This window comes from Lynx rufus, unplaced genomic scaffold, assembly GCF_022079265.1.
Source record: "Lynx rufus isolate CCGP_SWC_20201006 ecotype Redwood Valley unplaced genomic scaffold, mLynRuf1.p SCAF_10, whole genome shotgun sequence".
Classification (NCBI taxonomy): domain Eukaryota; kingdom Metazoa; phylum Chordata; class Mammalia; order Carnivora; family Felidae; genus Lynx; species Lynx rufus.
The window spans coordinates 32,431,865-32,449,243 of record NW_025814824.1 but is presented as its reverse complement, the minus strand read 5'-3'; the positions used below and the strand labels follow the sequence as shown (position 1 = coordinate 32,449,243).

The 17,379-nt window shown below is 38.1% G+C and overlaps 1 protein-coding gene across 10 annotated transcripts in view; it reads right to left on the bottom strand.

The window, feature by feature from the left end:
* The window catches only part of KDM4C (lysine demethylase 4C), a 433,616-nt gene that overhangs the window by 399,861 nt on the left and 16,376 nt on the right, over nucleotides 1–17,379 (bottom strand). Inside the window, exon 1 of one of the 10 annotated variants that reach the window (XM_047103338.1) lies at nucleotides 9,701–9,721. The exons of the other annotated variants lie outside the window; for them this stretch is intronic. The gene's annotated coding sequence lies outside the window, so the exon portion shown is untranslated. Of the gene's footprint in view, nucleotides 1–9,700; nucleotides 9,722–17,379 lie in introns of those variants that run through there. 10 annotated transcript variants of the gene reach the window in all.

Below are 17,379 nucleotides of genomic sequence, written 5' to 3'. Positions count from 1 at the left end.
AGCAGAGCAGTGAGCAGCATCATTCTGGCTGCTGTACCAAGCAAAGACAAGATTGGAAGCACAGAGGCAATATACACCAATCCAGGCAAAATAAAATGGTGACTTTGACCAGCAGCGAGAAGTGAGAAGTGATCAGATTGCAGATATATTCGGGACAGAATTTCCTGATAGAAGTGAGAGAAACAGACAAGTCAAGATTTTTGGCCTAAAATACAGAACAATGGTTCTGATAAGAAACTGAAGCCAGAGGTCTATTAATATATGCAGAGAATTAGTAGCAATCAGAGTTAAATCTCTGCCCGGTTTGCTACCTGGCCTTTGAAACATACTTTGCCTCCTCCTGGTGTCACTATTCCTTGACTACACAAAACTAGTTATACCTACAAATCAGGTACATATACTAAAGACCTGGTTAGCTTATATTTCAGACCTTTTTCAATCTATAAAGTTAATATACGATCATCATAAAATTTGAAATATACTAAAGTATCTAAAAATTTAACGTTAATCCCACCACCCTAATCTTTGCCAAAATGAGAGGCAAAAAAGTCTATTGTTAAGCTTTTTTATTTTTAAGTTTCTTTATTTGGGGGGGGGAAGGCAAGAGAGCAGAGAAGGGGCAGAGAGAGAGAAAGAGAGAATCCCAAGCAGGCTTTACGCTATCAGCATAGAGCCCGATGTGGGGCTTGATCCCACAAACCATGAGATCGTGACCTGAGCAGAGATCAAGAGTCTCTTAACCAAATGAACATACAGGTGCCCCAAGTTTCCGGGTTTTTTTGTTTGTTTGTTTGTTTTTGTTTTGAATACTAGTGATACTGATCATTTTGGGGGCATTAATAACCATTTTCATTTCATTTTTGGGTTGCTTCCTTACATTCTTTACCCTTAAAAGGTAACTTATAAGTTTTCTGTTCCTTGAGTTTTTCCTAATCCACATTTATCACTACCAAATTTAATCATGCTGCACAAATTCCCAGCCACCCTTCTTTCTCCTTTACTTTTACTTCTCTGAATCATGCAGAAAAGTAGGTTTAAAATGCTCTTGCAATAATGATTCTTAGAAAAAGACTGTTATATTTTGGGAAGAATATACCTATGATTTTCAGCTGAAGGTGATACAATGATCATTTTTTCAACGTTCCCCGTCTTTAGAGACTGAATCCCCAAAGTGAGTAACAGCAATACTGTGATGACAACTTTGTTGTTTTGCTTCTACAGAGCTAGCCTTCAATGTTTTTATAAACCACCAAAACCAAATAGTCATATTTCTGGTAAATACCCTAAGATTTTTTACTTAATGAGCTAAAGATCTTTTTTATTAAGTGAAGAAAAGCCTAACACTAATTCATACTTCTGTAATTCTCCCAAGCTTCTTTTCTGAAAAATTTTACCTTATCATGAAGGACAAACATCTATTCTTATTTTAATCATGTATCTTTATTTAGCAATAAAAAAAGAAACGGGGGCTGATACTTTCCTGCTAAATGTAAATCTATATCCTATATTGCTTTCCTGTGTACACCTGTATTTCCAACTTCTGTTCTCTTATTTAAGCAACTTCTATGAAAAACATAAAAACGGATAGTTCTCATCTTAGGGGTATTATTTTCTTAGACAACGCCTTCCCACAGAACTGGTCTGCACTGCTAACTGCCTCGGAAGAGAACACTTAAGGATCTACTGCAATCCTAAGAGATAAAGCACTCACCATTTAAGCAGATAATTAAGCTAAAAAGAAAATGAACTAAGGCACAATTATCAGTCATGTGATATTAGAAGAGAACACTCCCCTATGCTTCCTCATGTGCACTCGCCCGAACACTGGAGGCATCCTTGCCAGCCCTCACTCCTCCCTCCCTACAGTGAGATTTTAAAAGAAACTGAGCAGTCAAGGTCCAGAAGGAACAGGTGTGACTACTCTACTCTACTTCAGTTCCCAAGTGCTAAGTCCACCAGAGGCAGCTGGAAATCTCGCATCTCTCTTTTTTTTTTTTTTTTTCAAAAAATGTTTATTTATTTATTTTGAGAGAGAAAGAGAGAGAGCGAGAGCCTGTGAGCATGCAAGCTGGGGAGGGGCAGAGAGAGAGAGAGGAAGAGAAAGAATCCCAAGCAGGCTCCACGCTGGGGCGTGGCCCCTACACAGGGCTCAATCTCTTGACCCTGAGATCATGACCTGAGCTGAAATCAAGAGTGAGATGCTTAATCAGTTGAACCACCCAGGCACCCTGGAAGTCTGGCATTTCTATTGCAACACTGAAGCTCACCCACTTTGGGCCTCACAGTGAGCCAAGTAAGCTTCTACTTGCAGAGTGCCTCAGTCAGGCATTGTTATGAGTTGAATTATGTCCCCACAAAAGATGTGTTAAAACCTAACCCCTAATACATGTGAATGTGACTTTATTTGAAAACAGGGGTTTTGCAGATGTAATCAAGTTAAGATGAGGTCATGCTTCATGAGGGCAGACCCTAGTCCAATATGACTGGTGTCTGTATAAGAGGAGAAGGGCTGGACAAAGAGGGAAGAATACCATGTGAAGAGGCAGCCTGGAGTCATGCAGCTACAAACCAAGAAATGCCAGCAAATATAAGATGCTAAGACAAAGGCACAGAACAGATTCTTCCCCAAATCCTTTACAGAAAGCATGGCCCTACTGACACTTTGATTTTGGCCTTCTAGCCTGCAGAACTGTGAGAGAATAAATTTCTCTTGTTTTAAGCCATCCAAGTCTGTGGTAATTTGTTATGGCAGCCCTAGCAAACTAACGCAGGCATCAGGGGTCATATTGATGGAAACATAGTAGCCTACCACATTCTCCAACCCAGTTTCACCAATAGTAAAGCCTATAATACTCTGACCTTCCATCTGACTCCTTCATCTTTCTCAGTTGGGTAGAAAACTGGCAGACCACCCTGAAAATGCCACATTAGCCACTAGCACTGCCTATCTAGGAACTGAAACACAACAGGGACATCGGGCTTTAAATTCTTCCCTTTTCTATCATCCCAGGACCTCACAGGCCTGGAGCCCTAAGTTAGAGAGCAAGACAGCAAAGAAAATCCTCAGTCTATTAATCATTTTTTGCCTAAGCCAGACCTCAATCCTCTCCCAGAGACCCAGGAGGCTCTTCTTTAATCTTCTTGGTCCCATTCAAATCAGCAGTCCACCTTGCTCTACCAGCCTACAGAGATCAGAAGTAAGAATGGGAAGTTGGACTCAGGGAGACAGTTCTGGGAAAGAAGAGTCAAGGCAACAGATAAATCTCTGCAAAAGTTTCTTTTATTGCACAGAATCTAGGATGAGTCCCAGGAGAAGGTTCCTGAAGAGAAGTGATCCAAGTAAACATGTAGATTCTTTCCAACAGTCTATATTCTTTCCAACTCACAATCCTGACTGTACCACTCTTTATACTCTTGGTGGATGAAAACAGGCAGAAATCATCCTCCTGGGCGAACTGAGCAGTGCTTCTCCTTCTCCTGTTCACCAAAGATCTGGCAAGATTAACAGATACTGGAGCACTCAGGGTGTCATCTTCTCAGAATTAAGTATACAGAAGAGGTGTTGAAACCAGCAAAATTGCCAAATATTCACTCTTGGCTCCACCCCACATAACATTCCTTTCCTGGGTCAGACTACAACGAGGTCTAGACTTCAGTGAGTGGGTCAGGAGAAGCAATTTTCTTTCCATGAAATGCCCACAGTGTAATTGATTCTAGTTGCAAACCCCAAACTTCTTCCCAGCACTAAATCTTATAATATATAATATCTAATTTATGTGTCCACTTCAGTCTTGCATCAATTTTTCAAATGCACTGAGTCAGATATTAATGACACAAGTCATTTCTTGGTTTTCGTTCTTGTATCTCTTACACTTCCCTAAGTGTCCACCAATAGGTGTCTGGTTGGATCAGTGTGGTACTTCCAACAACAGAGTATAGGCAACATAAAAAGAATGAGAAGGATCTCTAAGTACAGATCTGGGGTGATTTCCAAATTACACTGTTAAATTAAAAAAGCAACGTGCAGAACAGAGTTTATAATATTCTACTTTTTGTATAGGAAGCAAGATCCAACCCACAAAAATGGTTACCTATAGTGAAAAGAAGAGACAGGTAAGGAAGCAAAACTTTTATGAGTATAGCCCTTTTTCTAGTTTTAACTCAGCAATCACGTAAATGATATACAAAATTAAAAACAAAATTAAAAAGAAAAAAAAAAGCCAGGCCTAACACCTGAAAAACAAATTAACTGTATAATAAGTCAGTGACATGAGCAAACAAGGAAAAGAATTGCTTAAGTAACTTGGAATCACAGTATTTAGGCTGTAGATTCTAACAGGATATATTTTAGGATATAGGATGATTTTTTAAATGTATATAAATTACATTTCTTTGTTAGATTTTTTAGTAGTAATATTAGTGTTAGGTCTTTTTTAACTATTACAAGTACACTATAAGATACAGCAAGTAAGCAATAATGCTAACGTCATTAGGAATCAAGATTTTCATTATAGGGGTCCCTGGGTCGCTCAGTGGTTAAGTGTCTGACTCTTGATCTCAGCTCAGGTTTTGATCTCAGGATCAAGAGATACCAATATAAAATCCTTTGATTACATAAAAAGTGAGTCTTTCATTAGAATTTGAAATAGCAATATGAACTCAAGATTTTTTTCTCTTAAAATGTTTATCTTCTAATACTGCCCACTGAAAAAGGCATAGAAACAATGACAAAACAGTAATAAAAATTACTGCACACAAATTATGGTCTCTAAATATTATATTTCAATAAAAAGAACCAGGGATATTTGAAGAAAAGGCTAGTTCCAGGTCTGGGACAAGAAATGTATAATATGTGACTAAAACATGTTGTTCCAGAAAGCAAGCAAGCTATCAAAGACTAATGAGAGTACATTATCACTTCAAAACTAAATCACTACTAAGAAAATTAGATATCATGTGCCTCCTGATAAGATACACTGAGAAGGATACACCATCACTTATATGGCTATTCCAATGAAAAGTAAGACTGTTAGAGAATAAAAAGAGCATTACATATTGGATAAAAACTATATGTATGCACCAACAACCAGCCACCAGATATTTGCACAGAAAAGCACAATAATGTAACAAGGGAGAAAAAAATTAGATTAAAAGAACAATAACACAATGGATGCCTTGCTAGCTCAGTCAGTAGAGCATGCAACTCTTTATCTCACGTTCATGAGTTCAAGCCACATGCTGGGCATAGAGCTTACTCAAAATAAAAAAAATAGTATTATAGGGGCGCCTGGGTGGCTCAGTCAGTTGAGCGTCCGGCTTCGGCTCAGGTCATGATCTCATGGTTTGTGAGTTCAAGCTCCGCGTCGGGCTCTGTGCTGACAACTCAGAGCCTGGAGCTTGTTTAGGATTCCCTCTCTCTCTGCTCCTCCCCTGCTCACATTCTGTCTCTCTCTCTCTCTCAAAAATAAATAAACATTAAAAAAAAATTTTTTTAATAATAATATTATAAAAGAGCAGTAACACCACTAGAATAAAGGGTCTTTAATATGTTTAATATGTATGCATATGCATATCTACATTCTTATAAACCTGAGAATATCCTCATTTAAAAGGCATAAATTAGAACATTGAACCTTTTAGATTCAATACTCAGACTTTTTCTAACTGCCTAACCTATTATTTTATACTTGTAAAGTTCAATGGCAGAATGTCAGAGTTCCTTTATCAACAGTCAGATTCTACTAAATAGGCAACTATTAGAAAATGGGAGATGAGGGTTGGGGAAAGATAGATTCTATTCAGTCACAGCTTGCACAACACAACAACCACCTAATTGTTAGAAATCCCATTATCTTTTTCCCTTGGGATAAAGTTTCCATTCATCTCTAACAGTACAATGGCCACAACCATGTTGATTAATTAGTCTGTGCCCAAATCCTTAGGTTGAAGCACTAGACTAAACAAAAGATTACTGTAGCCAGTGACAGTTACTCGGCTTTCCAGCACTTAAACTAAATTGACATCACACTGGTAATCTCAACCAAACACAATGATATTTTTTTTTAATTACTATTACAATGGATGTTGAAGTAAATCACCTTGTATATTTCTTTCAAATTGTGACTATTTCACTTAAGAGGTAGCCAGGTGGAGGCAGACAGAGCCAGACAGAGCCAGACAGAACTGGATTCTTTTTTTTTTTTTTTTTTTAAAGTAGGCATCATTCCCAATGTGGGGCTTGAACTCATGACCCTGAGACTGAGAGTTGCATGCTCTACAGACTGAGCCAGTCAGGCAACCCCAGAACTGGATTCTTATCCCTCCTGTCTCCCCCACTTAATGCCACATGACCTCTGGAAAGTTTCTTAAGCTAGACCTCTATTTCCTCATTAATACCACTCCTACCTACAGCATTGTAATGGGTACTCAGTTTGAAGTTAAATGTAAGAATCTAGCACATTGTCAGGCTACACAGTAATGACACAGATGTTGGCTTAAAAAAAATGGGGTGCCTGGGTGGCTCAGTCAGTTAAGCGTCCAACTTCAGCTCAGGTCATGATCTCACAGTTGGTGGGTTCAAGCCCCACGTCAGGCTCTGTGCTGATAGCTCAGAGCCTGGAGCCTGCTTCTAATTCTGTGTCTCCCTCTCTCTCTGCCTCTCAAAAATAAATAAAAATGTTAAAAAAAATTTACAAAAAAAAAAAACTTTTCAAATTAAATCCCTTCTATTACCTTCTTCCCCACTGCCTATACACATGGTCAAATCTCTCCCACATAATTTTTAAAGGTTCTCTGTACACCATCCCCCTCCCAGAAAGACCCCAGCTATAGCCTTTGCTCTACAACCCCTCACAGACAAAACCCAACAGAGAATAGCCTACATTCATGTTGTCCACTCCATCTATTCAATCATCAGTCCTGCTGCAATCTGACATCTCCATCCACCAGTGCATTGAAATCACTCTGGGTAAGGTTGCCAGTGACTTTCGTTTTATTTATAAATTTTTTTTAATGTTTTTATTTATTTTTGAGGCAGAGAGAGACAGAGCATGAGCAGGGGAGGGGCAGAGAGAGAGGGAGACACAGAATCAGAAGCAGGCTCCAGGCTCTGAGCTGCCAGCACAGAGCCCGACGCAGGGCTTGAACTCACAAACTGTGAGATCATGACCTGAGCCGAAGTCGGTCACTTAACCGACTGAGCCACCCAGGTGCCCCCATGACTTTCTAATTGCTATAGGCTACATGCTGTCTTTAGTCCTCTTCCCAGTCTCTTTGTAGCCTTTAAAACTGAATAAGTCCTCCCCTGGTACAGCTACTGCAGATGGGGAGGACATATACCATCCTCCATTCACTCTCTCATGGTGAACTCCACCCTCCACCCTGAACTCCTTTCTGCACTCCTCCAGAGCCAAATCTTTCACAACTGGTATACCACAAGGTTCTTTCTGTGGTTGTCTTCCCTTTCCATCAGTCACAGACAGACACTGTCATCCAACTGTCCTTACCAATGCCTCAGAAATATGCAACAAGGACTTCTCTCCCCTAAATCCAAGTCCAGCAAATCTAAATGCCTAGTAGGCAGAGCCATTTTTAGATGATTCTCAAACTCAACAGAGAGAAAACTTAATCCAAAAGTTACTAGGAATAAAAAGGAATCCTTCCTCTAAAATCTGCTTCTCTACCCCACAGTCCCAATCCTAGTTCATTCAATCCATCCATGGTCCTGCTCTGCCTTTTTCAGCCAGCACGGACCAGCACAATCCTCAGAGCTTACAAGTGCATGAGGGAACATGCACACAAGTGGCTGTAATACTACAGGTCAGGGTTATCTCACACGTAGACTCCATTATGAAGCCTTTCCTGGCAACACTCCCCACCAACTAACGGTCATTTTTAATGTTCTTCTCACCCTCACTCCATATATACACAGTCATCCCTCATTATTCCTGGTTTCAGCATTTGCAAATTCACCTACTTGCTAAAATTTATCTGTAACCCCCAAACCAATACTTGTGGCACCTGCATGGCCATTCATAAACATTCGCAGTATTGAAATATTTGAATCAGCCAATATCACATCCCTTCAGCAGAGGTCAAACAAGGACATGCTCCCTCTTGTTTCAGTCCTCAAACTGTAAACAAATATATTTTTGCACTCTCTTTAGTGCCAGTGGTATTTGCATTTTTTCTGTTTCTTATTGGTGATTTAGCTGCTTAAAACAGTCCCCAAGCATAAGTTCCTAAGTGCAAGAAAGCTATAATGTGCCCTATGACAAACATACTAGGTTATGTAACTTCAGGCATAAGTTATAGTGCTGCTGGCATGGGTTCAATGTTAGTGAATCAACAATTATATATTAAATAAGGTGCCTTTAAAACAGAAATATACAGGGGTGCCTGGGTGGCTCAGGTGATTTCCCCTCAGGTCATGATCTTACAGTTGGTGGGTTTGAGCCCTGCGTCGGGCGCTATGCTGGCAGTGCGAAGCCTGCTTGGAATTCTCTCTCTCACTCTCTCTCTGCCCCTCCCCAGCTCATACTCTCCCTCCTCTCTCAAAAAAATAAACATTAAAAAAAAAAACAGAAATACACATAAAACAAGGTGATTGACATATAGCTCAGTTGACAAAAATGTGTGATCAAAGCCTCACAGAAATCTAACCCTGTATTTCCCCTCAGTATTCAGTAATTCAGTATTCTCAGTGACTTTATGTAACATAACTACCAAAAATCATGAGAATCAATTATATCTTAGCCCTTTGAATGAGACCATTCAGAAAAAGCCTCCACCCCTCAGCCCTGGAAGCCATCTTCCCTCCTTCCCTCAAGAATTTCTCCCACTCATGGCAGTGAGCCCAGGCAGCCAAATACTGCATACTGCAATTGACCTGCACAAGCTCCATTACTGCCCCAGGAACTCAGAATTGGGGAACAGAGGAAGCCATGAAGGGCTGGGACAGCCATTTTTCTTCCTTTTGCATAAACAGAGAATGACCAAAGGAAGGACATTAGCAGAAGGAAGTAGAATAGAGAGAATCCACATAGCCCCAGAGAGAGATTTGAGGGGGAAAAAAGGAAGGAAAGAAACCAAGCCTCAGACATCATAGGCATAATGGAAGTCATAGGGTAAACACTCAAAGAGTTTGCATCTGCAAGAGACTGAGTAGTCTGAAGAGCTGAAATCTACATTGCAAAAGGCATTCCAGATATGCTTTAAATTCTTCCAATATGAAGAGGCTTGAATTCAGAACTGGACAGAGTGTGGACCGAATTGGAGACCACAAGGTTTTCTTCTTACTGGAACAGAACTAGCACAGGTAATTTAGCTCTTAAGAACAGTCCTGGCACTATTACTGATCTCTGGATGACAACTAAGACAGCATGTTCATGGAACAAACAAATGCAGCAGCAACCTCCTGCACCCCAGATTTCAGCCATGGTGCTATGATCCCAGACCCTGATTCTTCAGTTTTCTATTTGTGGCAGAAATGGCAGATCTGTTAGCAGCACCTCCAGCAGTAGTGTTCTGGGATACATCCAGTGCCTGCTCTCCAAACTTCAACAGCTCCAGTATCAAATCCATTTCTGCTTAAGTTAACCAGGGCAGTAGCCATAATCTGTCACTAAATCATGACTGATAAAATTATCAAATACAAGCTGATAACAATGATGAATGGAAAAGAAACCTGGTATACAAATACCAGATGTACGGGCATCCAACTCTTGATCTCAGCTCAGGTCTTGATCTCAGGGTCATGCATTCAAGCCCCACATTGGGTTCCACGCTGGGCATAGAGCCTACTTGAAAGAAAGAAAGAAAGAAAGAAAGAAAGAAAGAAAGAAAGAAAGAAAGAAAGAAAGAAAGAAAGAAAGAAAGAAAGAAAGAAAGAAAGAAAGAAAAAGGAAGGAAGGAAGGAAGAAAGAAAGAAAAAATACCAGATGTAAATCAAATGAATGTTTTCTTCATATCTGCTTGCCTTTTATTAGTAATCCTTTCTAACAATCAGTTCCTTGATATATCTTAATGAAATTAACTTGAATGACTCAAAATTCATTCTGTAATATTGAGTACAAATTATCAATTGAGCCACTAAACAAACTAACCAGCCACCTACAGCCACTTACTCTTAGTGGCCTACTATAGTAGAAGCTCTCAATAACCTTCTATTTAACAGATTTGCCAGATAAAGGATACACACTATATATTATCTCTGAAAAACACCACACAGTGCAAACTTGAGTATGTTTATTATGTCTAAGTACCAGTTGAATTGCATGCTTAGCAATCAAGTGTTTATTTCCAATCCAGTTTATGCTACTTGTGCTAATTATCTGACATAATTAAATATTATGTAAATAGATGAAGTGTGAATACAACAATGTTATGTTTCTATAAGATTTAAGTTGAATCTTTTGGAGTGATCCAGTAAAGATGAGATGATTTTTAAAAAAGGGAAGGGGGATATCAAATGAAGTGTGGGAATTGCAACAGTAAAAGGTTAGGGGGTAGAAGGATTTGTAAAATCTACGATTCCAGCTCATATTACTTCAAATGTTTCACTCACTCTGCTTTGAAAAAATAGAAACTGAAAGTGATAGATGCTGTATTGGGTGTGGTTTATGCAAAAGAGGAAATGCAGGACTTCAAACTTTTCAAAGAAATGGCTTTGCCTTACAACAAAAGATAGGCAAATTATTGTACAAGTTTTAAGTAGAAATAAAATAATTGATGTATGTATCTTTTTTTATATAATAGGCATCTTTAACCAAAACAAAAACTACTCAATACCTTGGGAAAGAACCATTGTGTCTTATAATAATGAAAGGTCAATAATTGTCAAAAGTCTTTCCACATGGCTAAGGATAGCTATTTCCCTTATTTCTTCCACACTGCCAAGCCTCCATTCATGCCTTAGAAGAAAGTTAAATCAATGAAGGCGTCTAATGTGAGTTAAAAAAAAAACACAAAACTTTGTGGGTTTATTCTTATACTTGCTGCTATTATTACTTTTTTTTTAACTTTTTCCTTAGAAGAACTTCAAACTTACAGAAAAATTGCTGGAATAGAATAAAAGAAAAAGCCTGCATATACTGCAGCCAGATGATCTGAAGCCAGATTCATCTAATAATATTTTACCCTATTTGCTGCTTTATCAATGTGTGTTCTCATCTCTCTTCTTCCATTAATATATCACCCACACACAATTTTTTTTTCTGAACCATTTAAGACTAAGTTGCATACATCATGGTCCTTTACCCCTAAAAACTTTAGAGTACATTTCCTAAGAATAGCGGTCTTACATAGATAAAGTTTTCAGCTCCAGTAAGTTTAACATAGATACAATACTTGTATCCAATTTCTGTGTTCCAATTTTGTCAAGTGACCAAATAAGATACTTGACACCTTTTTTTCCCTCTAGTAGGGAATTCCATCTAGGATTAGAAAATGCATGTAGCTGTCATGTCTCTTTAGTATTCTTTAATGTGGGATATTTCCAGAGCCTTTCTTTGTCTTTAATTTTTTAAGCATTCAGTCATTTTGTTTTAACATTTAAATAGAACGTGTATTTGTTTTAAATTGAACATTTTCTGGGTGGCCCAGTCAGTTAAGCATCCAACTTCAGCTCAGGTCATGATCTCACAGTTTGTAAGTTCGGGCCCCGTGTCAGGTTCTGTGCTAACAGTTCAGAGCCTGGAGCCTGCTTCAGATTCTGTGTGTCCCTCTGTCTCTGCCCCTCCCCTGCTCACGTTCTGTCTCTCAAAAATGAATATATGTTAAATAAATAAATAAATAAATAAATAAATAAATAAATAAATAGAACATTTTTCATCTTGGTATATTTTTTAAGCTAAGAATTTTTCCTTTTGTTGCTGGCATATAATATGTCATTAATTTTTAAATTGATCTCATATCCAGCTACCCTAGTCATCTCATTTCCACTAATTTGTCTATCATGTGAAAATTATCTGAGAATAGTGCTTTTTTGTTGTTTCCTTCATAAAATTTATTCTTTTTATGTCTCTTTCTCCTTTACTGACCTGTCTAGGACACCCTAGTGCTAAAGAGAAGTAATGACAGGGGAATGTCTTAATATACAGGGAATGCTTCTAGCCTCTGCAATCAGACAACACAAAGAAATAAAAGGCATCCAAATCATCCAGGAGGATGTCAAACTTTCACTCTTCACAGATGACATGATATTCTATATGGAAAACCCAAAAGATCCCACCAAAAAACTTCTAGAATTGATTCATGAATTCAGCAAAGTTGCAGGATATAAAATCAATGCACAGAAATCAGTTGCATTCCTATACACCAACAATGAAGCAACAGAAAGAGAAATCAAGGAATCAATCCCATTTACAGTTGCACAAAAAACCATAAAATACCTAGGAATAAATCTAACCAAAGAAGTGAGAAATCTATACACTGAAGACTATAGAAAGCTTATGAAAGACATTGAAGAAGACACAAGAAAATGGAAAAAGATCCCATGCTCCTGGATAGGAAGAAAAATATTGTTAAAATGTCAACACTACCCAAAGCAATCTACATATTCAATGCAATCCCTATCAAAGTAACACCAGCATTCTTCACAGAGCTAGAACAAATAATCCTAAAATTTGCATGGAACCAGAAAAGACCCCGAACAGCCAAAGCGATCTTGAAAAAGAAAACCAAAGCAGGAGGCATCATAATCCCAGACTTCAAGCTATACTACAAAGCTATAATCATCAAGACAGTATGGTACTGGCACAAGAACAGACACTCAGATCAACAGAACACAATAGAGAACCCAGAAATGGACCGACAAATGTATGGCCAAATAATCTTTGACAAAGCAGGAAAGAATATCCAATGGAATAAAGATAGTCTCTTCAGCAAGTGGTGCTGGGAAAACTGGACAGCAACATGCAGAAAAATGAACCTGGACCACTTTGTTATGCCATATACAAAAATAAACTCAAAATGGATGAAAGACCTAAATGTAAGACAGGAAGCCATCAAAATCCTCGAGGAGAAAGTAGGCAAAAACCTCTTTGATCTGGGCCACAGCAAATTCTTACTCAACACGTCTCTGGAGGCAAGAGAAATAAAAGCAAAAATGAACTACTGGGACCTCATCAAAATAAAAAGCTCCTGCACAGTGAAGGGAACAATCAGCAAAACTAAAAGGCAACCAAAGGAATGAGAGAAGATATTTGCAAATGACATATCAGATAAAGGGTTAGTATCCAAAATCTATAAAGAACTTATCAAACTCAACACCCAAAAACAAATAATCCAGTGAAGAAATGGGCAAAAGACATGAATAGACACTTCTCCAAGGAAGATATCCAGATGGTCAACCGACACATGAAAAAATGCTCAACATCACTCATCATCAGGGAAATACAAATCAAAACCACAATGAGATACCTTACACCTGTCAGAATGGCTAACATTAACAACTCAGGCAACAACAGATGTTGACAAGGATGTGGAGAAAGAGGATCTCTTTTGCACTGCTGGTGGGAATGCAAGCTGGTGCAGCCACTCTGGAAAACAGTATGGAGGTTCCTCAAAAATTAAAAATAGAACTACCCTACAACCCAGCAATTGCACTACTAGGCATTTATCCACGGGATACAGGTGTGCTGTTTCGAAGGGACACATGCACCCCCATGTTTATAGCAGCACTATCAACAATAGCCAAAATATTCAAAGAGCCCAAATGTCCACCAACGGATGAATGGATAAGGAAAATGTGGTATATATATACAATGGAGTATTACTCAGCAATCAAAAAGAATGAAATCTTGCCATTTGCAACTACATGGATGGAACTGGGGGGTATTATGCTAAATGAAATTAGTCAGTCAGAGAATGACAAAAATCATATGACTTCACTCATATGAGGACTTTAAGAGGCAAAACAGATGAACATAAGGGAAGGAAAACAAAAGTAATATAAAAACAGGGAGGGGGACAAAACAGAAGAGACCCATAAATATGGAGAACAAACTGAGGGTTACTGGAGGGGTTGTGGGAGGGGGGATGGGCTAAATGGGTAAGGAGCACTAAGGAATCTACTCCTGAAATCATTGTTGCACTATAAGCTAACTAATTTGGATGTAAATTTTAAAAAATAAAAAATAAAGTTATATATATATATGTGTGTGTGTGTACGTATATATGTATGTATATATATGTATGTATATATACGGGGAATGCTTCTAACCTTTAGTCTTCAAAATTCTTACTATGTATAAGTACCCTTTAACAGGTTAGAAAAGTTCTACTCTATTCCCTTCTCCAGGAGATTTTTTGTTGTTTTTGTTTTGCTTTCAAATCACAAATAGATGTTAAATTTTATCAAATGCTTTTTCTGTACCTGTTACAATGGATTTTCTTTTATCTATTATTGCAATTAAATATGATTCCAAAGTTGGGGCACCTGGGTGGCTCAACTGGCTAAGCGTCTGACTTCAGCTCAGGTCATGATCTCATGGTCAATGGTTTTGAGCTCCACACTGGGCTCAATTCTGACAGTGTAGAAACTGCTTGGGATTCTCTCTCTCTCCCCCCTCGCTGCCCCTCCCCCACTCATGCTTTCTCCCTCAAAATAAATAAACTTTGGGGCGCCTGGGTGGCGCAGTCGGTTAAGCGTCCGACTTCAGCCAGGTCACGATCTCGCGGTCCGTGAGTTCGAGCCCCGCATCAGGCTCTGGGCTGATGGCTCGGAGCCTGGAGCCTGTTTCCGATTCTGTGTCTCCCTCTCTCTCTGCCCCTCCCCCGTTCATCCTCTGTCTCTCTCTGTCCCAAAAATAAATAAAAACCGTTGAAAAAAAAAAATTAAAAAAAAAAAAATAAATAAATAAATAAACTTTAAAAAATATATATGATTCTAATGTTGAACTAACCTATATTACTAGAATACACCTGATGCCATATCACACTACAATTATCTGTACTAATATAATATTTAAGGTTTCATATTCTGTCTTCCTAAGTGAGGCTAGCTTATAATTTTCCTTATTCACACTATCCTTGTCTAATGCTGGCATTAGGATGTATCAGCCTGAAAAAATGAGGCAGGCAGTGTTCCTAAAAGAGACAAACTTTGACTTTGTTAGGGTTAGAATTAAGTATTATTTGAATACTTTGTAGAACTAGCCTGAAAAACCATCTGAACCTGGCATTTTCTTTGCAGTAAGACTTATAACTACAGAATCAATTCTCTTAAATGGTATGTTTCTACTACTTCTTGTTTTGTGTGTGTTTTAATGTATGTGTGTGTGTGTGTGTGTGTGTGTGTTTTATTGAAGTAGAGTTGATACCCAATATTAGATTCACTTCAGATGTACAAAATATTGATTCAACAATAATATATACATTATGAAATGTTTACCACAATAAGTGTAGCTACCATCTGCCATAATATTTCTACTCCTTCTTGAATCTGTTTCAGAATTTATACTTCTCTGGAAAACTGTCCATGCAAATGTATTTGCCTAAGTTTTTCATGGCCTCGTGTATAATAAAGTAGTCTTTCCGGTCCTCATGCTATTCCTATCCATTGTTTTTTATCCAAGGTAAGAATCCACAGCTCCTATGACTCTCAAAAATATATCACACATGAGCCCAAAAAATAAGAGTTACTGGATTTGATCACAGCCACAGAAGTGAGCTGAACTGTGTCTCCATCAATAGCACAGTGACCTCACCTAAGCACCTCATCTTTGTTAATGTTAAGTCTCAGTAACCCTTAAACTTGGGAAATTGAACAAATTCAATGTTCCTACAACTGGTGAACAGTGGTTCCACCAGTCCTCTGAAAAATAAGAATGAAAGTGCTCTAATTTTTCATAAAGTTCCAGTTTTATTCTCAAAGAATGCTTTCTACTTTGTTGATATTTTTTGGACAGTAGGAATAGATAGTAAGTTTTCTTTGATTTTTTTTTTTTTTTTAGAAAAAGTTGACCCAAAAAAAAAAAAAAAAAGGAAAGGAAATTAAAAGTTGGCAAGCCTATGTCAATCCAACTTACTTTTTCAAATCCAGAAGTCTGGAAACCAATAAACTATATGATCTCTAACACCTTCATGGCCACAATGTTGTATGTAAGAGAGAGGAAGGGACAAAGGATAGAGGGATGGAAGGAACTAATTATTTACATTAACAAAGATCAAGTAACTTACTCAAGCTCAAGTCCTTATTTAACCAACACCTTCCTGATCTCCAAGCTTTTAACTCTACAATACCCCCATCCTCTACTTAAATAGATAAATCTTCCAAATGTAACATTCTTAATGAATCTTTCTCTCAGTAAAAATGGCTTCCAATTGCAAATCACTCTAACTTCAAAGCATGACATGTAAGATAACTAGTCCCATCATTTTCCTCCAAAGCACATAGATTTTCAGATCTTACTGCCTATCCCTCCTAAATCATTCATTCCGTCAAATGACAGCTCTGTTTCTACAGCTAAATACAAAGATTAATCAAAGAAGTTGCCTGATAAAACTATTTAACTTCAAGGACCTGGAGGCAATAAGAAGGAAGAAAAAAATAACTTTCTTAAGATAAGAGAGCCATCTCGAAAGTGCAAAACACAGGCATTGACTACTGAAAGAGCTACACTCACTACAGAAAAGATAACAGAAGAGACTACAAAGTCATTCTGAGACAATCCCAAAAGAGGTATGTCCAAGCCAAAGCAGAAGGAAGAATCTTTGTATCACGTAATGGCAGAGCAACAGTTTACAATTAATTATCAATCAAAAAGATAACAAACTTACTCAAGGTCACATAGCTTTGAAAAGATAATTATAGATATTGCTGAGATTTTGCTGTAGAGGATTAAATGGACAGGGAGGTAGAAAGGGAGTCTGGGGTGCTTAAAATATGCTTCCATCTAGCTCTGGGTACAGAATCCAAAAGTAAAAAGAATTCCTCCCAGGATAATCGACACCTAGCTTGACCAAACTCAGAAGGAAAACAACAATAGTAATAAAAGATTGGACAACTGACCAGCAATTCCTTCCCTTTGTCAGAAACTGAAAATCCAGAAGGCTAAGGAATCCTAGCAAAGTCGACAATACAAGACAGTATGTACTTCTGAGTCAAATTCAGAGTACAAACATAAATGCTATAAGAGTTCCTAGAGAAAAGAAAAGACCACAGATGGGCACTGTGGGAAAAGGCACAGTAAAGAGGTGGGTTTGAGATGGGCCTTTAAAATAAATAGCATCTGGGTCAAAAAAGGTGAGCTGTCCTTCTACAGGAGATAGGGAGCACACAATAACACACTAACATAGAAAATAGTAACTCATTTAATCTTCCCAACAGCCCTAACAAGAGAAGTATTATTATTAACCCTATTCTGTAAGTGAGGAATT